The sequence below is a fragment of the Cryptomeria japonica genome, chromosome 10 (genome assembly GCF_030272615.1).
Source record: "Cryptomeria japonica chromosome 10, Sugi_1.0, whole genome shotgun sequence".
NCBI classification, from domain to species: domain Eukaryota; kingdom Viridiplantae; phylum Streptophyta; class Pinopsida; order Cupressales; family Cupressaceae; genus Cryptomeria; species Cryptomeria japonica.
In genome coordinates, this window is record NC_081414.1 from 44,506,188 (window position 1) to 44,527,564 (window position 21,377).

Below are 21,377 nucleotides of genomic sequence, written 5' to 3' on the forward strand. Positions count from 1 at the left end.
CAAATAGTGAAAATTTTGGGCATTTTCCTAAAAATGGCATGGATGATTAAATGTGTTGATCATGGAAATTGGAAGTGGTGAGACGGTTACAAATAATTTGATAGAAATCCAACAGTTTGCCATGATGGTATGTAGCACAAAAATTACCCACTAATTTTGACATCTAATATTCTCCAGGGAATTTCAAGAAGTCATAAAATGTTGGCTATAAAGAAAATGACACCTCTATGAATTATAGAATATTTTAAGTTGTTGGAGCATGAGACAATTGTGACGCCCATTTGAATCCTCATTCAAATCCTCTACACATTTTTCCTAACAGTTCATGTGACCTTCCTATACTTCCACATTTTGCATACATATCTAGTAGGACACTTATAACTACAACAACTAACAAAATTCCTTGTGAAGGATATCCATACCCAGTTTCAAAGTGCCTATTTTAGCACAAGCTTACACTTAAAAGGATTTTGGCAATGGCTACAAAATTTGGCTTAACGCCTGCCAATTTTAGTTTGCTGAAAGTTTATAAACCGTTTTAACAAATCTATTCTATGCATGCATCCCATCAGTCCACGTGCTTGGTCTATGTTCCCACATTTTAGTTCATTAATAAACAATTTGTGTGACAAGATCCATGTGCCTTTTAAAACAACACTTTTGCAAATAGATGAAGAGATGCCAACAAGACCAACAAACACAAAAACTAAACCAAAACTATGAAAACAAACAAATTGGAAATATTTTTTATTTTTTTTGGTGATGCTGATTGCTCATCCACCCATGTGCTCCTAGACCAGACATGTCAAGTAGGAAATTTGTGAACATAGGCTCACAAAATGTGGTTAATTAGTTTAACTATTTTTTTAGGTTGTAAACAACCTACAACAAACCCCATTACTGCTTTAGGTGTTGGGATCCAAGAACACTGAGAGGGGGGGGGAGGGTGAATAAGTGTTTTTCCAGAATGAACAATTTTTAACTTTCTAGACCATGCATATATATACTGGTAAAAAAATAAACATATAACAAGAAGCAAATAAACCATCCACATAAATGAACACCATAACACATAGAGTTTATACATGGAAAACCTCAATGAGGAAAAACCACGGTGGGATTTGTGACCCACAATATCAGTTCACTGGCCATATGAAAAGATATTACATATAATAGGGGCTGCACTTGCAGGAAGGCACACTTCCTAGAGCATACTACTCATCACTAAAGAGCCTCACTGACTGCAAGCTTTCTGCCAAAGTAAATTACTGAAAATGAACTCAAGAATGCATTTGCTATGCCAAATAGAGTTTCGGTTCTGATTCTTCTCTGTACCGGTTCATAAACTTTGAACTGCTACCGGTATCTCTTCTCCTCCAGGAATGCTTTCCAATCTATCTACAGATCATTGCATGATATAATATTCACATACAAAATGATCTCCATACATATATTTCGCATCATATAGTTTTTCTATATTCTCCTATATCCACACATTTCATCTTTTTCATCACTTACAAAAATAACCTAGCAGACTGACCTATATACCTATTACAAATGATATTCCTTATGTCGGCTTACAATACATTTACAAAAGATATTCAATGTCAACCTTGACAATAATAGTTACAAAATAATTTAAGTAAATCCTCCTTGATATCGGCTTCCAAAGAAGTATTGATGCCGGTGCCAGTGTAGCCCTGAATTCTCCAAAGCCGGTATTTGTCAATATATGCTTCCTAGTGCCAGTTTATGACTTCCATCATATCTTGTTGCCATAAATGACAACAAAATGAATCCAATGAGTATCAATTTCCAACAATCTCCCCCTTTGGCATTGATGGCAACACTCATGTGAAAAATGGATCCCCTGCCGATATGCTCCCCCTGAGCAATACACTCCATCTGAAGTGTGTTTCCTTGATATTTTTCACATATGAACATACTTCCCCTTTGATATTAATGCCAAAGACCGATGAAAGAATTGAAATAATAAAATAATACTGTTAGTTTCAATGGAGCTTAGTCATATTCAGGATTTCCGGGTATGCCTTTTGCAATAACTGAAGATATGTATCCTAGTCGGATTTGAAAGTATCAGAAATAGATGCAAGTCCACTTAGTAAGTAGGCAAGTGTTTCTTTCTCTTGGATATCTATTGGTGTGGGTTTAGATATCATATCCACGCACTCTTTCTTGTGAATGCCCAATGAATCTAGTCTAGGACTTACCAATCCTGTTTGATTTCTTTCTCTTCTCATGATTTTATCTCTCTCCTTCTCAAAAGAAAAAAATTGGTTCTCCAAGGACAAAATTTGTCCATCAACAGATGTGGTTATTGTAGTCAATCCATCAAAAGAGTTAGCAATTTTAGCCATCTTATCATATAACTCCTTCAATCTGCTATCTACATTAGTTGTAAGACATTCTATGTTACAACATACTCTATAGATATTTGCACATTGTTTTAAACAAACCTCAATAGGGATAACTTTGTCCTCAATTTTCTTCTTCCCTATTCCTATAAGATGATCAAAAGCTATTCTTTTTGCTGCTGTGAAATTGTCCAAAGCCCGTCAGTTTGCAATCTGCCTCAGAGATTGAAAATTGTTGGATATGTGCTTTGTTAGAGTCTTGAGCTTACCAGAAGGGCTTGATCCATATTCAATCTGACAGTTGGGTAATAATTTGTGCAACACAGAGACTGATTGATCAATTAATCCTTTATCTACAGTACCTTCCTTCAGTAACTTCTGAGTAGCCATCATCATTAGTTCAGTTGGACTCAACTCAGAGACTGATTTCTTCTCAACCTAAGAAGTGTTAATTGCCAAAACCTTTGCCAAGGAATCAGTTTTACTTGTCGGTATGTACTCAGTGGCTTTTACCTTGTCCATCTCAACCTCTATTGCACTGGTGGCTTCGCCACTTGGTGCAGTGTCGGTTACTGTTGGTGGAGTATTATCCACAGAATTTTCAGTGTCCTGTATATTGCCTTGCTCAAAAATGGTTTGTGTCAGTACAGATTATACACTCTCCTTAGCTACTGGTTGTGTTTGAGTATCTATAGTTACTGCCGGTTGTGTCAAAACTATGGTTGAACTACCCAAAATACCTTTCCCTTTTGATTTGTCAGGAATGGTGGAAGTTGTTGCCCTTGCAAATTCTTCTTGAGATGTGAGAAAGTCTGGGTTTTTCTGAAAGAATTTGGTCCATCCCTTACTTGTCTCATTTACCACCTCATTTACTCTCCCCATCACAAGGCTTATCTACTAGGATTTACTACTGAAGATTGTCCTATTTGTAGTGTCTATACATATTTTCATTTCCTCATTATTTATAGTACCACATAATTCCAAAAGTGCAACTTCTTTGATCTCCCTATCTCTCTTGACAATGTCAAGCCTCCTAGCCTCAAGTTTATTAAACAGGGATAAAGGTATCTCCTTCAAAATTTCAATTAAGGCTTTCTTATAGATGTCTATATACAACAAAATAGCCTCTTCTAATTCATTTTGCTCATTCTCTTCTAGATATTCATAATACTTTGATATATTTTTCAATATTCCATCTTTTGTAATTTCATCAATAAGCTCAGCATAGGTCATTGTGGTCTTATCGGTTCCAGTATCATCACCCTTCTGCTTTTTGCTTGTGGTTGTTGATGTGACTGGTTTCCTCTTTTGCATAGGCTTCCTTGCCGGTGGTGGAGGTGCAATAGGCTTAGTTGCCTTTCTAACAAGTCTCCTCCTAGGCTTTGCCTTCTTCTGCTCTACCAGTGGTTTTACCACATTCTTCCTTTGTACCCTTCTAAAAGCCAGAGGTTCATTATCCTCAGGATCAAAGTCTGAATTGATAGGGGAAATGTGAACTTGTGGCTTCTTCACTTCTGCAGTACCAACCTCTTCTAGTTTAGCAACCTATTTTGATTTGGAACCTAGTTGAGTGTCTATCTTATACATCAAATCTTGTACATATGCATACATCTTTTCTATTTTCTTTTCTCTTCTCTTCCTGTTAAAACTAGTTTTCACTTCAAGAGCCTTCTCTCTTGCTGTACCAAAATGTTTTATCTTATCATCTAATGGAGCATCTAACAATATCTTTGCATAGAGTTCAAAAATGCTATCATCCACCTCATAACCAAGCTCAGTAATCCAGATTTGGCCTAGGTTCAACTACTTCCATAAGATTTTCATCAATTTTTACCATGAAACAGATATCAGTGGAATACTTCTCCACAATGTTTTTGAAATTATCTCCCTTTGCCTCTTGTTTTCTTGAAAAGTCTTAAAATACCCCCAAAGTTCTCATCTTTGCTAGTACCAAGACTGGTGATAGCTTCCTTGATCTGCATACCTACCAGTATGTCATGAGCCCAATACTTCTTCCCTAGACTAGGTAGCACATTTAGGAAGTAAAACATTAAACAAACAATCAAGTTTCCATATCTAAAGGTGCCTTTCTTGATTCCTTTGATCTTTCCAAGGTTTAACATCAACTCACTCCTCATCCACTCACATAAATCATACTTCACAGTATTCCTCAACATCTGATATGCAACATGAATGCATGAACTAGCAACATAATTTAATCGGTTGGATTGAGTTACCTTGTAACCTATGATCATGCTTGCAAAATTTATATCCGTGTCGGTGGTTGTGTTTATCCTCATTGATCTGCTATCAGGTGTAGCACCAGTGAGTTTTTCAACCTCTATGTTGGAAATTTTCTTGCTAGGTTCTTGTCCGACCCTGGGCAAGCCAGTGACAACTTGAATTACCTCCGTCGTGATCATGTAAGGCCTATCTAGCCAAATAAATTCATTGTGAACCCTACTCAGAATATATCTGATTACCTCATCTTTGAATTCTAGTATGTACAAAATACCTGTTAACCCTAGATCCTCAATTGCTTTGAATTCTGGTTTGATAGTTCCAGAGTCTCCTAGTATCACGGATTGATACATGCTTAAGATGTCTTTAGTGCCCAAATCCTTAAGGGTGTAGTGAATGTATGCCCTCACATCTTCAACTTACATTACGCCATCAGGAACCCTAGAAAATTCTCCCACAGAGTCTTCCTTTTTAGCAATTTTGGGAACCTCCTTAAATACTGGCCTTAACCTATCCTTGATTTCGACAATGTTGGGATTTGCAATAAAAGTAGGAGCTGAAGATCCAGATGCCATGTCAAAAAATACCTGAAAGTAAATGCCGGTGGAAGATTGATAACTGCTTGAAAGATTTTCACAATGCTTCTGCTTTCTCTTGACTCACCTTTACTTCGCTCTGAATGCTTGAATGCTCGGTGAGTGAAAATGAATTCACTTACCCTCTTTTATCAGCAAACAAAACCCTAATTTTCTATAATAAATGCTTCACCAACAACCCTACAGATGTTGATTTCATAGTTATGTGTCGGGTGAACCTTCATTGAAGATGAACACAATTCTCCAGATCTCTTTCTGGATCTCCTTAGATCTCTTTTGGGGTAATATACAAAATTTAACAATGACTTTGCCAAACCCTAAGGCTTATGCCTCAGTTACCGGTGTAATTTTCTGCCGGTGGAGGAGTACTCTGTTCTATCGGTGGAGTTACTAGTATAGATCCATCTCCAGTTGGATCTTTAGATTTTATAACCCATTTCTTGGTGTGATCTTGTTGTATTTCATCTACCTTCTACTTTCCTTTCTCATTATCTTTATCATTATTAACTGGTTGAGTCTTGCTTCTGTAATACTTAGCAATATGACCTATTTTGTTGCATGCATAACATGTAACATTGTTCTTCTGAATTGGTTTGACATATCCGATATCATTTCTTGACCTACAATGATTAGCAAAATGTCCAAACTTCCCACATGCATGACATTTAACATTCATTCTGCAATCTTTTGATCTATGACCATATTTCTTGCAATTTGTGCATTGACCAGGAACAAAATTGTAGTTTTGATTTGCCTTATTTATACATTATTTAGCCATATGCCCAGATTTATTGCAAACAAAACATCTACCATTGAATTTATAAGCATTAGATTTCCTTACCGGTTTCCTCTGTTTTGATGAGTTCTGCATACCGGTTGTCTAATCTTCATTTGTAGTATCGGAGCTTTCACCTTATACAAATCCAAGTCCTCTAGAATCATCAATCTATCTTTGTCTTTTCAATAAGTCATCCAACTGTGCAACACTGATCCTAAACTTTTCTTTATACTAACTTGCAATAGTCAGATCATCTCTCAGAGTGGTTACTTGTCTTTCAAGTTCTTGTTCATTGTTCAGGGAGTGTGCCAAATCAGTTCTCAACAAATTATTCTCATGAGTCAATCTGCCACATTCATCAAATTTGTTCTTCAAAGATATAAAAAGATTATCTTCCTTCTTCTTTCTATCCTCAATATCTTTTGATAACCTCATAGTCAGATCTTGCATTTCATTCTTCATGAGCATGTTTGCTTGACTTAGTTTCTAACATTGTTCCTTAAGGGAATTCTTCTCCTCATCACCTGACATCTACAAAAGTTCTTTGCTTTTGGCTTGAGTAGATGATAACCTTTCTTGTAGGATAATAATGAATTCATTTGTAGAATTCAATTCTTCTTTCAATTTCAAGTTCTTCATTCTTTCAACATCATAATCCTCAAGAGCCATCTCAAGTTTCTTCTCCATAGCCATGTTCAAAGATTCCGGTTTTAGGATCTTCCTCAAGTTGTTAAACTTCTTCCGAGGTACCAAGCTCTGATACCAATTATTGGGATCCAAGAACACTGAGAGGGGGGGATGAATCAGTGTTCTGCCGGAATGAACATTTTTTTAAACTTTCTAGACCATGCATATATATACCGGTAAACAAATAAACATATAACAAGAATCAAATAAACCATCCACATAAATGAACACCATAACACATAGAGTTTAAATGTGGAAAACCTCAATGAGGAAAAACCACGGTGGGATTTGTGACCCACAATATTAGTTCACTGGCCATATGAAAAGATATTACATATAATAGGGGCCTGCACTTGCAAGAAGGCACACTGCCTAGAGCATACTGCTCATCACTAAAGAGCCTCATTGACTACAAGCTTTCTGCCAAAGTAAATTACTGAAAATGAACTCAAGAATGCATCTGCCATGCCAAATAGAGTTCCGGTTCTATTTTTGCTATGTACTGGTTCATAAACTCTAAACTGCTACCGACATCTCTTCTCCTCTAAGAATTCTTTCCAATCTATCTACAGATCATTTCATGATATAACATTCGCATACAAAATGATCTCCATACATATATTTTGCATCATACAGTTCTGCTATATTCTCCTATATCCACACATTTAATCTTTTCATCACTTACAAAAATAACCAAGTAGACTGACCTATATACCTATTACAAATGATATGCCTTATGTCGGCTTACAATATATTTACAAAAGATATTCAATGTCAGCCTTGACAATAATAATTACAAAATGATTTAAGTATATCCTCCTTGATGTCGGCTTCCAAAGAAGTATTGATGTTGGTGTCGGTGTCGGTGTAGCCCTGAATGCTCCAAAGCCGGTATCTGCCGGTATATGCTTCCTAGTGCTGGTTTATGACTTCCTTCATATCTTGTTGCCATCAATGACAATAAAATGAATCCAATGAGTGTCAATTGCCAACATTAGGTACATCAAAAATCTTCTTCCTTTGCCTCTTCCAACACTTAGCTAGGACATTTGTTGCCCTCCTCCACCAATTGTGCCTTCTTCTCTTCTTCCCTCTCATGGACTCATGTCCACAATAGTCCAACTTCTTCCACCAAAAACCCTCTCCTCTCCTTTTTTCCTTCGTGGGATCCAACCCACCACTAATTGACCTCCTCCAATAAATAACCTCTACACTCTTCCCCTCTATCCTAGATTTCAATCCACCATGAACTAACCACCTCCACAATGTTGGTATTATGGATGTGTTGCATTGGTTTTGTAATTGATGTCAACACTTGTCAACACTTGAGAACACTTCAAGATCTTTGTTATGTTCACCGACATGTTCAGTGACTTATGCACAGTCACCAGTATCTAGTTCACCGACAGGTTATTGTTGTTCACCAGAACTGAGGATGATCTGTTATCATCTGGAGATTACTTGGTTATGTCAAAAAAATTGTTTGGACACTTGGTTTTGGTGATTTGATTATTGGTACAATCAATTTTGCATATTTGTTGTTACCGACAAATAGGTCTAGGTTATGGACAGACAAGCATTATCTATTCTAGATCAGCATGACACGTTATGGAGATGATTTGTTATTGTTGTAAATGCATTGAGCCGACATCATGCATCACATATTGATTCATTTGTAATTGATTTTATTATAATATCTTAGTGAGCCAACCTACACATTTGGTCCTAGGTTTTTGGTATATATGTAAGATCTCATTTGTGAGATTAAGAAGAAGGAGAGCAGTGTGTGAAAAAGGATTGTAATAAGGTATATGTGAATATAAGAAGAGCTATACACGCATACATGATTTGAAGATTCAAGGAAGGTATGAGGAAGGCAAATCAAAACTTAACCAGTACTGAATCCAGCATATGAAGATGCTATTTTGAGTAGTACATTATCATTGGATTTAACCATCCAATTGTAGTCAGTGTGACTCCCATTTTGTGATTGAGCAGTGAGCTCTAGGCAGTTGGCCTTTTTGCATGTGCAAAACCCATTTGTATACACATACTATCTGTAGTAGTATCATCTGATTGTGGGTAAATTTTCCCACCGTGGTTTTTCCCCTTACAGGGTTTCCACGTACAAATAACTGTGTTGTGTGTTGTGTATGTTATTTTTCTTTTTGTTTCATGAATTAAACTTTACCGGTACTGTTATTAACAGCTAAACTGTTTACCGACATTAAAGTTTGGTTTATCGGTATTATGCACTAAGTTTGGTTAAGTTAGTTTTGGTTTGAAATTAATAGACAACTGATTCAACCCCCCCTCTCAGTTGCCTCCGGGACCTAACAATTGGTATCAGATCCTAGTCCTCTTTTTGGAGAAGTTTAACAACTTGAGGAGATTCTTTGTCTACTAACTATTTCAGGAAGGATAGTCTGAGGCTTGATGGAACCAACTATGGTATATGGAAGATTAGAATGGAGACACATCTGAATTGCATTGGAAAGGACATATGGGATGTTACAAAGAATGGCTATGTTGCTCCTACTCAAGGTCAACCTAATCCACCAACCTTGGCTAAAGATGAAGAAAATGATTGCAAAGCAAGAGAAGCACTTTTGAGCGCTTTGTCAGATCAGCAAATCATGGGATTATCAGACCGATCTATTGCTAAATCTATTTGGGATAAATTGGAGACATTTAATGAAGGTGATACCACTATCAAAATTGCAAAATTGGAATGCTTCCGGGTCAGGTATGAAAATCTGAAAATGGAAGAAGATGAAAGGATATTTGCTTTTATGGAAAGAGTTAATGAAATTGTTTTTGGTATACAATGTTGTGGAGGATCCTTAAGTGAAGATGAAATTGTATCTAAAGTTTTAAGAGCTTTTCCACTGGCATAGAAAATCAAAGTAACTGCTATTAATGAATTGAGAACAATGCCTAATGCATCAGTATCTAGAGATACTTTGGTTGGAAAACTTTCAGCTTTTGAACTTGAGGAATTTTTCCTATTGCTACAATTAAGATAGATTTGGCTTTCAAAGCTTCATCATCTACAACATCATCATCATCATCCGAAAAATCTGATTGGAAAGCACTCTATGCTAGAGAACTTGAAGAAATCAGAAGAGAGAATGAAGAACTTGAAGAGCTTGAAGTACTATTTGCAAGGAAAATGCCTAAAGGTCCAGTTGGAAGTAAGTATGAAGGTAAAACACCATTTAAATGTTTTAATTGCAATAAAATTGGTCATATGGCATATAGGTGTCCTGATAGACATGCAAGATTGAAAGAAGAAGCCAAAAGAACATACAAGCCCAACCCTGAATATCAAAGGTACATATTTAAGAAGAATAGAGACAAATCATGTTACTATGTTGATGGAGTTACTGATGATTCTGATTAGGAACTGATAGACAATGGATGGGCTTTTGTTGCTATAACAGAAGATCAACCGGCACCTACTGTTCAACTGGTAGAACAGGCCCTGGGAGCTAAAATTGAAGAAAAGGATGAATGGATTATTGATTCCGGATGTTCACATCATATGACTGGTGATAAGAGTAAATTCTTAACCTTTTAGGAATACAATGGAGGTCTAGTAAGATTTGGAGATGAAAAATCTTGTTTGATCAAAGGAAAAGGCACTATATCTTTTGATGGCAAGAACAATACTGATAATGTTTACTATGTTGAAGGTTTGAAGCATAATCTTTTGAGTGTTGGTAAATTAGTTGAAAAAGTATTTCAATTACAATTCAAGAATGGTAAATGCAAAATCATGAATAGAACTGGATTGAAAATTGCAACCGGTAATTAGACTAGAGGTAATATCTTTCATTTGAATAACAATGAAAAAACATGCTTGATTGCACATATTGATGAAAGTTGGTTATGGCATAAAAGATTGTGTCATATAAATTTTGATTGCATTGTGAAGATTAGTACAACTAAGGTAGTAAGATATTTACCTAAGATTGTTAAACCTCACAATCCGATATGTAAGGAATGTCAATTTGGAAAGCAAGTTAGAACAACTATCAAGAGTATTCCAGAAAAATTCAATAATGTTCTTGACTTAATTCATACTGATTTATGTGGTCCAACAAGAACTAGAAGTTACAAGGAGATAGATATTTCATGCTAATCATTGATGATTATTCTAGAATGTGTTGGGTTACTTTTCTCAGGGAGAAATTAGAAGCTTTTGGGAAATTCAAATTATTCAAGGTGATGGTAGAGAATGAAACCGGTAAGAAAATCAAATGTTTGAGATCAGATCAAGGAGGTGAACTCACATCTAAGGAATTTAATACATTCTATGAAGTGAATGGAATCAGAAGACAATTATCAGCACCTCGGACACCCCAGCAAAATGGAGTTGTGGAAAGGAAGAATATAACTATTTTGGATGCAGCTAGAAGCATGATATCAGAAGCAAACCTACCTCATGTGTATTGGTGAGAAGCAGTCAATATAGCTATTTATTCATTCAACAGAGTTCACATCAAAGGTGAAACCGGTAAGACCCCTCATGAACTATGGTTTGGTAATACTCCTACTCTTAAATATTTCATAATATTTAGAAGCAAATGTTATATTAGGAGAGATGATTATATTGGCAAATTTGATCCTAGAAGTGATGAAGGAATATTTCTTTGGTTATTCATCTAAGAGCAAGGCATATAGATGTTTTAATAAGAGATTGCAAAAAATCATTGAAAGTGCAAATGTGAAGATTGATGAACAATTTAGAAGGTCTATAGACTCTGAACCAACAGTTGAGATAATAAAAAATGAACCTACTATGAGTACATTGGTACAAAATGTTGATCCAGTCACACCGACATCATCTTAGAATTCCACAGTGACTGAAGAACAACAGCAAGTGAACATACCTAGGTATGTAAGATTGAATCACTCTGAAAGTCATATAATTGGGAATAAGTATCAAGGAGTTATGACTAGAGGAAGACTGACAAATGAAGAGGTATGTCTAATTTCTCAATTTGAACCAGCAACTATTAATGAGGAATGTGAAGATAAAGATTGGATTAAGGCTATGGAAGATGAATTGGAACAAATTGAAAAGAATAACACATGAACATTGGTTCCCTGGCCTAAAAACAAAAATGTAATTGGAACTAAATGGGTATTTAGAAATAAACTTAATGAAGATGGTAAGGTAATTAGAAACAAAGCAAGATTAGTGTGTAAGGGATATTCACAGAAAGAAGGAATTGATTACAATGAGACCTTTGCACCGGTAGCTAGAATTGAGGCAGTCAGATTATTCTTGGCTTTCACAGCACACAAGAACTATAAAGTATATCAAATGGATGTTAAATGTGCATTTCTGAATGGTGATCTTGAAGAGGAATTTTACATTGAACAACTTGATGGATTTTCTTTGACAGGATGACAAAGATATGGTTTGCAGGTTAAGGAAAGCTTTATATGGATTGAAGCAAGCTCCTAGATCCTGGTATGATAGATTGGACAAATATATTTTGAAGCTTGGTTACACTAAAGGTAATGCTGACAACAACTTATATTACAAAGTGACTAATGATGACATCTTGGTTATTGAAGTTTTTGTTGATGATATCATTTTTGGTGGAGAAGATGGATTGTGTAAAGAATTTTCTAATAAGATGCAGGAAGAATTTGATATGTCTATGATTAGAGAGATAAAATTATTCTTAGGATTGTAGATTTCACAGACTGATAAAGGTATATTCATAAATCAATCAAAGTACTTGAAGGAATTACAAGAAATTTGGCATGGAAAACTCTAAACTGGTAAGTACACCTATGACTACAACTGATAAACTATCATTGAAGGATGAATCAACACCTGTTAATCCAACAAGATACAAGTCTATGATTGGAGGTTTACTGTATTTGACACAAACAAGACCTGATATTATGAATGCAGTATGTATTGTTTCAAGATTTTAGAGTAATCCTAAGGAAAATCATGAATCAACAGTGAAAAGGATTTTCCGGTATCTACAAGGCACAACAAATCTTGGTCTATGGTTTCCTAAAGATGAAAATTTTGATTTATGTGCATACACAGATGCAAATTGGGTAGGAGATGTAGATGACAGAAAAAGCACCACCAATGGAGCATTTTTTCTTGGCAGCTGACTAATTTCATGGTTGAGCAAGAAACAAAGTTGCACATCACTATCAATAGTAGAATCAGAATATGTTGCATTATCAACTAATTGTACACAGGTATTATGATTAAGCAAATGTTGAAGGACATAAAGGTAAAATACAAGGAACCTATAATCATTTACTGTGATAATATGGTAGCAATTGATATATCAAAGAATCCGGTATTTCACTCTAAAACTAAACATGTTTCTTTCAAATTCAATTTTCTAAAAGAGAATTTTCAAGCAAAAGAAGTGAAATTGGTTTATGTGAATACTAAAGAACAAATTGCAGATATTTTTACTAAGCCTTTGCCTAAAGAAACTTTTGAATATCTAAGAGAGCAGCTTGGAGTTATACCCTCACCGGTAGAAACTTAGACATTTGGAGCATGGTATCAGACCGACAGAATTAACAGAGAAATATTTTTTCTAGCTTTGATGAAGGAGAGCTACTTCTTAGGGGGAGTAGATTGAATAAATATGGTTATAACTATTGGTATTTGTAACAAGTTCTATGAACTGATTGTATTTGGTTTTGTATTACTTTGGCGTTTGATGTCAAAGGGGGAGAGATATCTATGGAAAAACATATTATCTTTTGGGGAGAGATTGTTACTCTCTATATCTGTATTTTAATGATCTCTTTAAGAGATTGTTGGTTTTTGGTTTTTGGCATTTCTGCTTTGGCACTTAGATGGTTTTTCCATCTTGTGTTGCCATCAATGCCAAAGGGGGAGATCGTTGGTATTATAGATGTGTTGCATTGGTTTTGTCATTGATGTCAACACTTGTCAACACTTGAGAACACTTGGAGATCTTTGTTATGTTCATCGACATGTTGAGTGACTTATGCACAGTCACTGGTATCTGGTTCATTGGTAGGTTACATTGTTCACCGGCACTGAGGATGATCTGTTATCATCTGGAGATTACTTGGTTATGTCGAAAACATTGTTTGGATACTTGGTTTTGGTGATTTGATTATTGGTACAATCAAGTTTGCATATTTGCTGTTACTGGCAAATAGGTCTAGGTTATGGACCGACAAGCATTATCTATTCCAAATCAGCACGACACATTATGGAGATGATTTTTTATTGTTGTAAATGCATTAAGCCGACATCATGCATCACATATTGATTCATTTGTAATTGATTTTATTGTAATATCTCAGTGAACTGACCTACACATTTGGTCCTAGGTTTTTGGTATATATGGAAGATCTCATTTTTGAGATTAAGAAGGAGAGAAGTGTGTGAAAAAGGATTGTAATAAGGTATTTGTGAATATAACCAGAGTTATACATGCAAAAATCATTTGAAGATTCAAGGAAGGTATGAGGAAGGCAAATCAAAACTTAACTGGTATTGAATCCATCATATGAAGATGCTATTTTGAGTAGTACATTATCATTGGATTTAACCATCCAATTGTAGTCAATGTGACTCCCATTTTGTGTTTGAGCAATGAGCTCTAGGCAGTTGGCCTTTCTGCATGTACAGACCCCATTTGTACACACATACTATCTGCAGTAGTATCATCTGATTGTGGGTAAGGTTTCCCACCGTGTTTTCCCCCCTTACAGGGTTTCCACGTACAAATAACTGTGTTGCGTGTTGTGTATGTTATTTGTCTTTCTGTTTCATGCATTAAACTTTACCGGTACTGTTATTAACTGCTAAATTGTTTACCGGCATTAAAGTTTGGTTTACCGGTATTATGCACTAAGTTTGGTTAAGTTAGTTTTATTTTTAAATTAATAGACAACTGATTCACCCCCCCCCCCCTCTCAGTTGCCTCTGGGACCTAACACACAAAATCTCATGGGAAGCATCCTCTACTATTTCATATGCAAACAAGCAACCTTCTATTGCCAATCCACAACTACAACTGTATACATTAACATATTCTTTTTCATCTCTACTGCATAAAACATAGAAAAATCAATTACCTCCATAGTTTCAACTTCTGCAACATCCTCTTCAACCTCTTCTACTGCAACATCTTCTTCATTACCATTGACCATAATGATAACTTCCTTAGGTAAAACACCATCCTTATTAGGTTCTTGATTGACTTCTACAATAACCTCTTCCTTCTCAACTTTTGAATCTTCTACTACCTCAGCCTATGAGGTACTTTTGCTTTCATTGCATTCTCAGCTTTCACTCGTCAATTGATGGTCTATTGCGACCACTTTCTCTGCCCTTTCCTCTTCATTCATGTGGGCTAATTCGACACATTTCTTCTTCCGACTGCAACTATCTTTTTTCAATGAAATTCTCCACATCCTATCCCAATATCATTCTAAAACCAAAATCAACACGAGCCTCTTCATGACCCACCCCATCCTCTTCCTTGAACTCATCATCTCATATTATATAATCTTCTACTCAATAATTTGTAAAACATCGTGGCTTCAATCTCTCAACCTATCAAGACTTCACACACTTGCAATGATCCTTTTGAGTTTTCCACAACCGCTTCACATTCTCAATTGCGAAATGCCTCTCGGTCGGCAATCTGTTCACACAAATCCACTCTTCACCTACAGGTCCTGACACAGGTTACCTCACATTAAATGCTCTACCTATGCACTCAGAACCTCTAGCTATGACACCATTTGATGCAAGACAATAAATCTCCCCTCTTTAGCAAACACAAAACTCAAAACACATGAGGAACAAAGAATCTTTGTTTACAATTTCTCTCCTAATTTGCAACAAATAATTAAAATTTAATACAAAACAACTTGCAATACATTAATATAATTTGGCATCTCCACGACCTTAGTCTATCTCTACATAAAATTTGAAAACTATATCCACACTGTCACACACACTCTATTCTCCCTTTGTCGATATACTCTATCGGCTCTAGCTTAATTTCCTACGCAACCCACACACAACCACCCCCTTTCTTCTTTTGGCCACCTCTTTAAAATCTACATTCGATCGTCTTGATATGTCTTTCAATTCCTCTATCACTCCATCTGGATGTCTCTTCAATGCTCCCCTAAATCATTTATTAATTTTTATTGTTGCCAGACAATACTATCAATTCTCATTAATAGATGCCTCTTAGTTTTTCATCAATTCATATTCCTTTACACATTCCTTTTCCTAAACATGGCATGGGTGATTAAATGTTTTGATCATGACAATTGGAAGTGGTGAGATGGTTACAAATATTTTGACAAAAATCCACCAATTTGCCATGATAGTGTGTAGCACAAAAATTACCCACTAACTTTGACATCTAATATTCTCCAAGGAATTTCAAGAAGCCATAAACATTGGTTATAAAGAAATGACACCTCCACGAATCATAGAATGTTTCAAACATTGGTGCATGAGACAACTACGATGCCCATTTGAGTCCTCATTCAAATCCTCTACACATTTTGCTTAACAGTTCATGTGACCTGCCTACACTTCCACATTTTACGTACATATCTAGTGAAGGGAAAACAAACATCCTAGAAAAGCCATCTAAGATTAGTATGTGCATCCATCATTAATTACTAATGCACACTACTATGCCTTAAAGAGGAATCAAACACAATTTATTTTCCACATTAACCCTTAGAGGAAAGTGATTGCAATTTAAGATCTTGCCATATCAAATAACAATTTTAGTAGCATGCATACATTTAGATTCAACAACACAAAATTATTAAATAGAAGAAAAAGACAAAAGAATAGAACAAAGATTTACCGTGGGAAAACCCTTTTGAGTAAAAAACCCCACACTCCAAAACCAAAGAGCCATTGTATTATTCAACAACAAAATATAGTTACAATACAATCTTCAGGCTCAAGGCCTTTACATGGAGATTTACATCTTGCTCCATCCTGGAGAAAGTCCGACAGCATAACCCCTATAATAATGAACTCCTCTCATCTCTCATAAATCAGCCAAGGCATCGACATATGTATAGAGCTCAACACAAAGTTGTAGATGTTGGCAATATTGCATTATAACAGACAATGAAAGATTGTTGGCATTTCTCAAAGATATTGAGAAGGTTGTTGATGATTATGGATATAATTGATTAAAGATGTTTTACTGTCTTGATATTATTATTTTATCATTGATGTCAAGAAATTGATTTTCTAATTCAATATGATGTTGCCATATCTTGAGAAGTATGAAATGAAGATTATAAAGATGTCGGTAAAAGACACAGGAAAGAATATGATGAATAAGGGGATGAATAAGGTATTCAATGGGCAACTACTACCAAGTCAGACAATGATGAGATCATGATGTTTTAGATTGTTTTAACATCATACATATGTTGCAAAATGTAAAGGTTAATACTATACTATGTTATCAAGCAAAGAACCTAGTCGGTAAACCCTAAGGTTATCGCTATCGGTTAATGAAGGCAGAATGTCTACTAAGTGAAGTTTAGTATTCACCATGTTGTTACTGAGTTGTAACCAAGCTATAACAGAATGCATTAAATGTTTACATGCAGTATTTATTGAAGGAAGCTGATGAGCTGGAGCAGATTAAATGATTGGTAAGCCGTGGAAGAAGTTTGTTAACGAATCTAAGGCAATGAAAAGTCGGCATGAAGATCTACAGCTCAGATTGAACCGCAATACCCTAGCTCAAGTTCCAAGACTATTATGCAAGTTCCAAGGCGGGGTAAAATGTTTTCAGATCGAAAGATGCATTGAACCTAGACAAGATTGAAGATCTGATGGCTATGATTGATCATGGGAAATGTGATCAAGGAGATTAGGCGGTTACCTAATTGTTTATAAACAGGAAAATGTTGATAAACAATGTATGTGGGCAAGTGTATGCACAGGGATGCTACATAGTGATTACCGAGCACAAAAGCTTGAAGACCTGTTAAAATAACAGAGTATAGAATCCCAACAGATAGACAAGATTAGTTCTATGTCTAGATTGTATTGAACAAATAGGAATCTGCTTTAGCATTTTAGATGTGAAGTTGCAGATAGATTTTATTACTGTTATTTTGTGAAAGTGATAGAAAATCTCTTAACCGAGTGGACTTAACAGTCTTACATGTAAACCCTCTAGCAAGGTGACATTTTGATTGAGGGTTTGAAATCCTTTAACAAGGTCACTTCTAACAAAGTGAAGATCCTAACAAATCTGAGGGAAATCCCTTAACCGGGTCACATCTAGCAATGTGTTTGTAATCTTTAACAAGATTTTCTTTCAACCGAGCATATTCTAGAAGAGTATATTTCTTAGTGGGTCCGAAATCCCACAGTGGTTTTTCCCTATTTGTATTTCCACGTTAAATCTAGTGTTATGAGGTTTATGTTGTTCATATGCTTTTGAGTTTGCATGTTTAACAATTTTGGTTATATTACTGATATATATGTTACTGAGGTTGAATCTGATGTTTTTATGGATGATTAAGTTTGTATGATTCACCCACCCCTCTCATCTTGTTGGCTATTGGATCCGTACTTATATTAAGTATCAGAACTATCAATTGGTATTAGAGCTTTGGACTCCAAAAGGAAAGTTTAAAGGCACTTGAGTTAAGGATCCAAAGATGTATAAGAGGGATGCACCGAAGTTGAACAAGTCAAGTTTCTCTACATGGCAGAAAAGGATGAAGCTACATCTATCAGGAGTTGGAGAATATGTTGTATACTATCTGGAGAATGATTTTGTTGCACAGAGAACCTATCCATTGACTATGGAAGAGATAAGGGAAAAGCAAGAACATATTCAAGCAGTGATTGAAATAACATCTGCATTGACCGATTCAAAGTTTAATGATCTAGAAAGGTGCAATGATGCAAAGGCAATGTGAGATAAGCTCATATCAGTATATGGAGGAGATGAACATGTTCAAAGAGAAAAAGTAGATAGTTTGAGAGGACAACTTGAATCTATGAGGATGAATGAAGGTGAGAACATAACTCAGTACAGTACAAGACTAAAGGATATTGTCAATCAAATCAAAGGAGCAGGTGGAACTATAGAAGAAAAGGATATAACAAGTAAGTTGTTGAGAACCCTTCTACCAGCTTATGCAATCCGAGTCTCTGCAATCAATGAATTGAGGTCTGTACCTAATAAGCCAGTTTCTTTAGATGCTACTATTGGTAAGCTACATGCATTTGAGTTAAGTAATTTTGGTAACAGTGGATCTTTGGTAAATAAAGTTGAATCTGCATTTAGTTCTTTTCATCTTGATGAATCTAATGATTACAATGAAAGAAAATATAAGTACTCTGAAGGAGATCACAGTGGAGCAAGTGAAAGATTTTGGAAGAACATGGAAGAAGTACACAAACTGTATGAAGAAATCAGAAAGCAAGAAGAGTTTGAAGCACTATTAGCCAAAAGGTTACCAAGAGGCAAAGGTAAGTATAAAAGAAAACTACCTTTGAAATGTTTTAATTGTGATAAGATAGGACATATGGCTTCTAACTGTCCTGAAAAAGATTCTATTGAAAGAAGAGATTACCGAGTGATGAATAAGATCATACAGAGCATACCGAGCCTGTATTAGCCAAGTATTTCAGGAGACATCATGCACCAAGTCAGATTATAGGAGATAAGGATGATCCAGTGATGACAAGGAACAAACTGAGACATAACACATGCTTGATATCTGAATTTGAACCGAGAATAGTAAAAGAGGCATTTAACAGTGAAGATTGGATAAATGCTATGACATAAGAGATTGATCAAATCAAGAAGAATGACACATGGACACTAATCCCAAGACCGAAGGACAAAAATGTAATCAGTACAAAGTGGATTTTTAGAAACAAGCTAAATGAAAAAGGTGAAGTCATTCGAAACAAAGCAAGACTAGTTTATGCTCAAGAAGAAGGAATTGATTATGGTGAAACTTTTATACCTGTTGCTAGACTTGAAGGAGTTAGAACATTGTTGGCCTATGCTGCTTTCAAAAACTTCAAGATATATCAAATGGATGTCAAATCTGCATTTCTGAATAGAATATTAGAAGAAGAAGTTTTCATTGAACAACCTGAAGGATTTGTTGAAGACAATAATAAAGATCTGGTATGTAAATTGAACAAAGCTTTATATGGTTTGAAACAAGCACCAAGAGCATGGTATGAAAGATTGCACTCTTATTTGATTAAGATTAGTTTTATAAGGACAAGTGAGAACAATAACATGTACATGAAGAATGATGAAAATGGAATACTGATCTCAGCCATATTTGTTGATGATATTATATTTTGTGGAAATGACTCTTTATGCAAGAACTTTGGAAATGAAATGAGCAAAGAATTTGAGATGTCATTAATCAGTGAGATAAAGTATTTTATAGGTTTACAGATACTGAAAATGAAAAATGAGATTTTCATTACTCAATCCAAGTACATAAAGGAAATTTTGAAGAAATTTGGAATGGAGGATTCAAAACCAGTAAGTACTCCTATGACTACCAACTGTAAATTATCAAAGAATGATGAATCTGCATCTGTTGATGAGACACTCTACTGATCTATGATTGGAAAACTATAATATGTTATTCATAGCAGACCAGACATAGCACATGCAGTAGGTATAGTTGCAAGATTCTTTGCAGATCCTAAGGAAACACACATGACAACAATCAAAAGAATTTTTAGATACTTGAAAGGCACAAAGGATTATGACTTAGTATATCAGAAAGGAAATGATTTTGATTTAAAAGTTTATACTGATGCTGATTGGGCAGGCAACATTGATGACAGGAAAAGCACAAGTGGAGGAGCTTTCTTTTTAGGAGAAAGACTAGTGAGTTGGCTTAGCAAGAAACAAGGATGTGTTTCACAGTCAAAAATAGAAGCTGAATACGTTGTTGCAGCATTGAATTGTACCAACATTGCATGGATCAAACAACTGTTGGAAGGTATAAATGAGAAAGTTACCGAGCCAGTAACTATATTCTGTGATAATACTAGTGCCATTAATATTTTAAAGAATCCTGTTGTGCACTTTAAGACAAAGTACATATCTATCAAATATCATTATCTTAGAGAAGAAGCTCAAGAGAAGAAAGTGGTATTGGAGTATGTTAGCACAAAGGAGCAAATAGCAGATATCTTCAACAAGCCACTACCAAAGGACACTTTTGAATATCTCAGAAGTAAGTTAGGGGTCCTACCCCTATCTTCTAGTCACTGACCAAGTTTGGTGAAAGCATCAATCCAATGACTCTAATGAATATCTTTTGGGAGTTGATGCTGAGTTATACACTTTAGGATGTTTTCTAAAAGTGTATAGGAAATAATACAGAAAATATTACAGGGAACAGGAATTGAAGATAAATGCTCTGACCGAGACTCAGTTGATACACAACAGCAGGAAATCACTTCTTACAGAAAGAAATTATGTTTTAGTTCTTTACTTTTTGACATTGTTGTCAAAGGGGGAGAAGACCTACAAAGGGGGAGAAGACTACTATAAAGAGGAAGAAGACCTATCAGGGGAGAAGACTAAAGAAAATTGAGCAGATTGGAAAGAAGACTGAAACAGGAGATGTCTAATGTATGGGGGAGAGCATTTC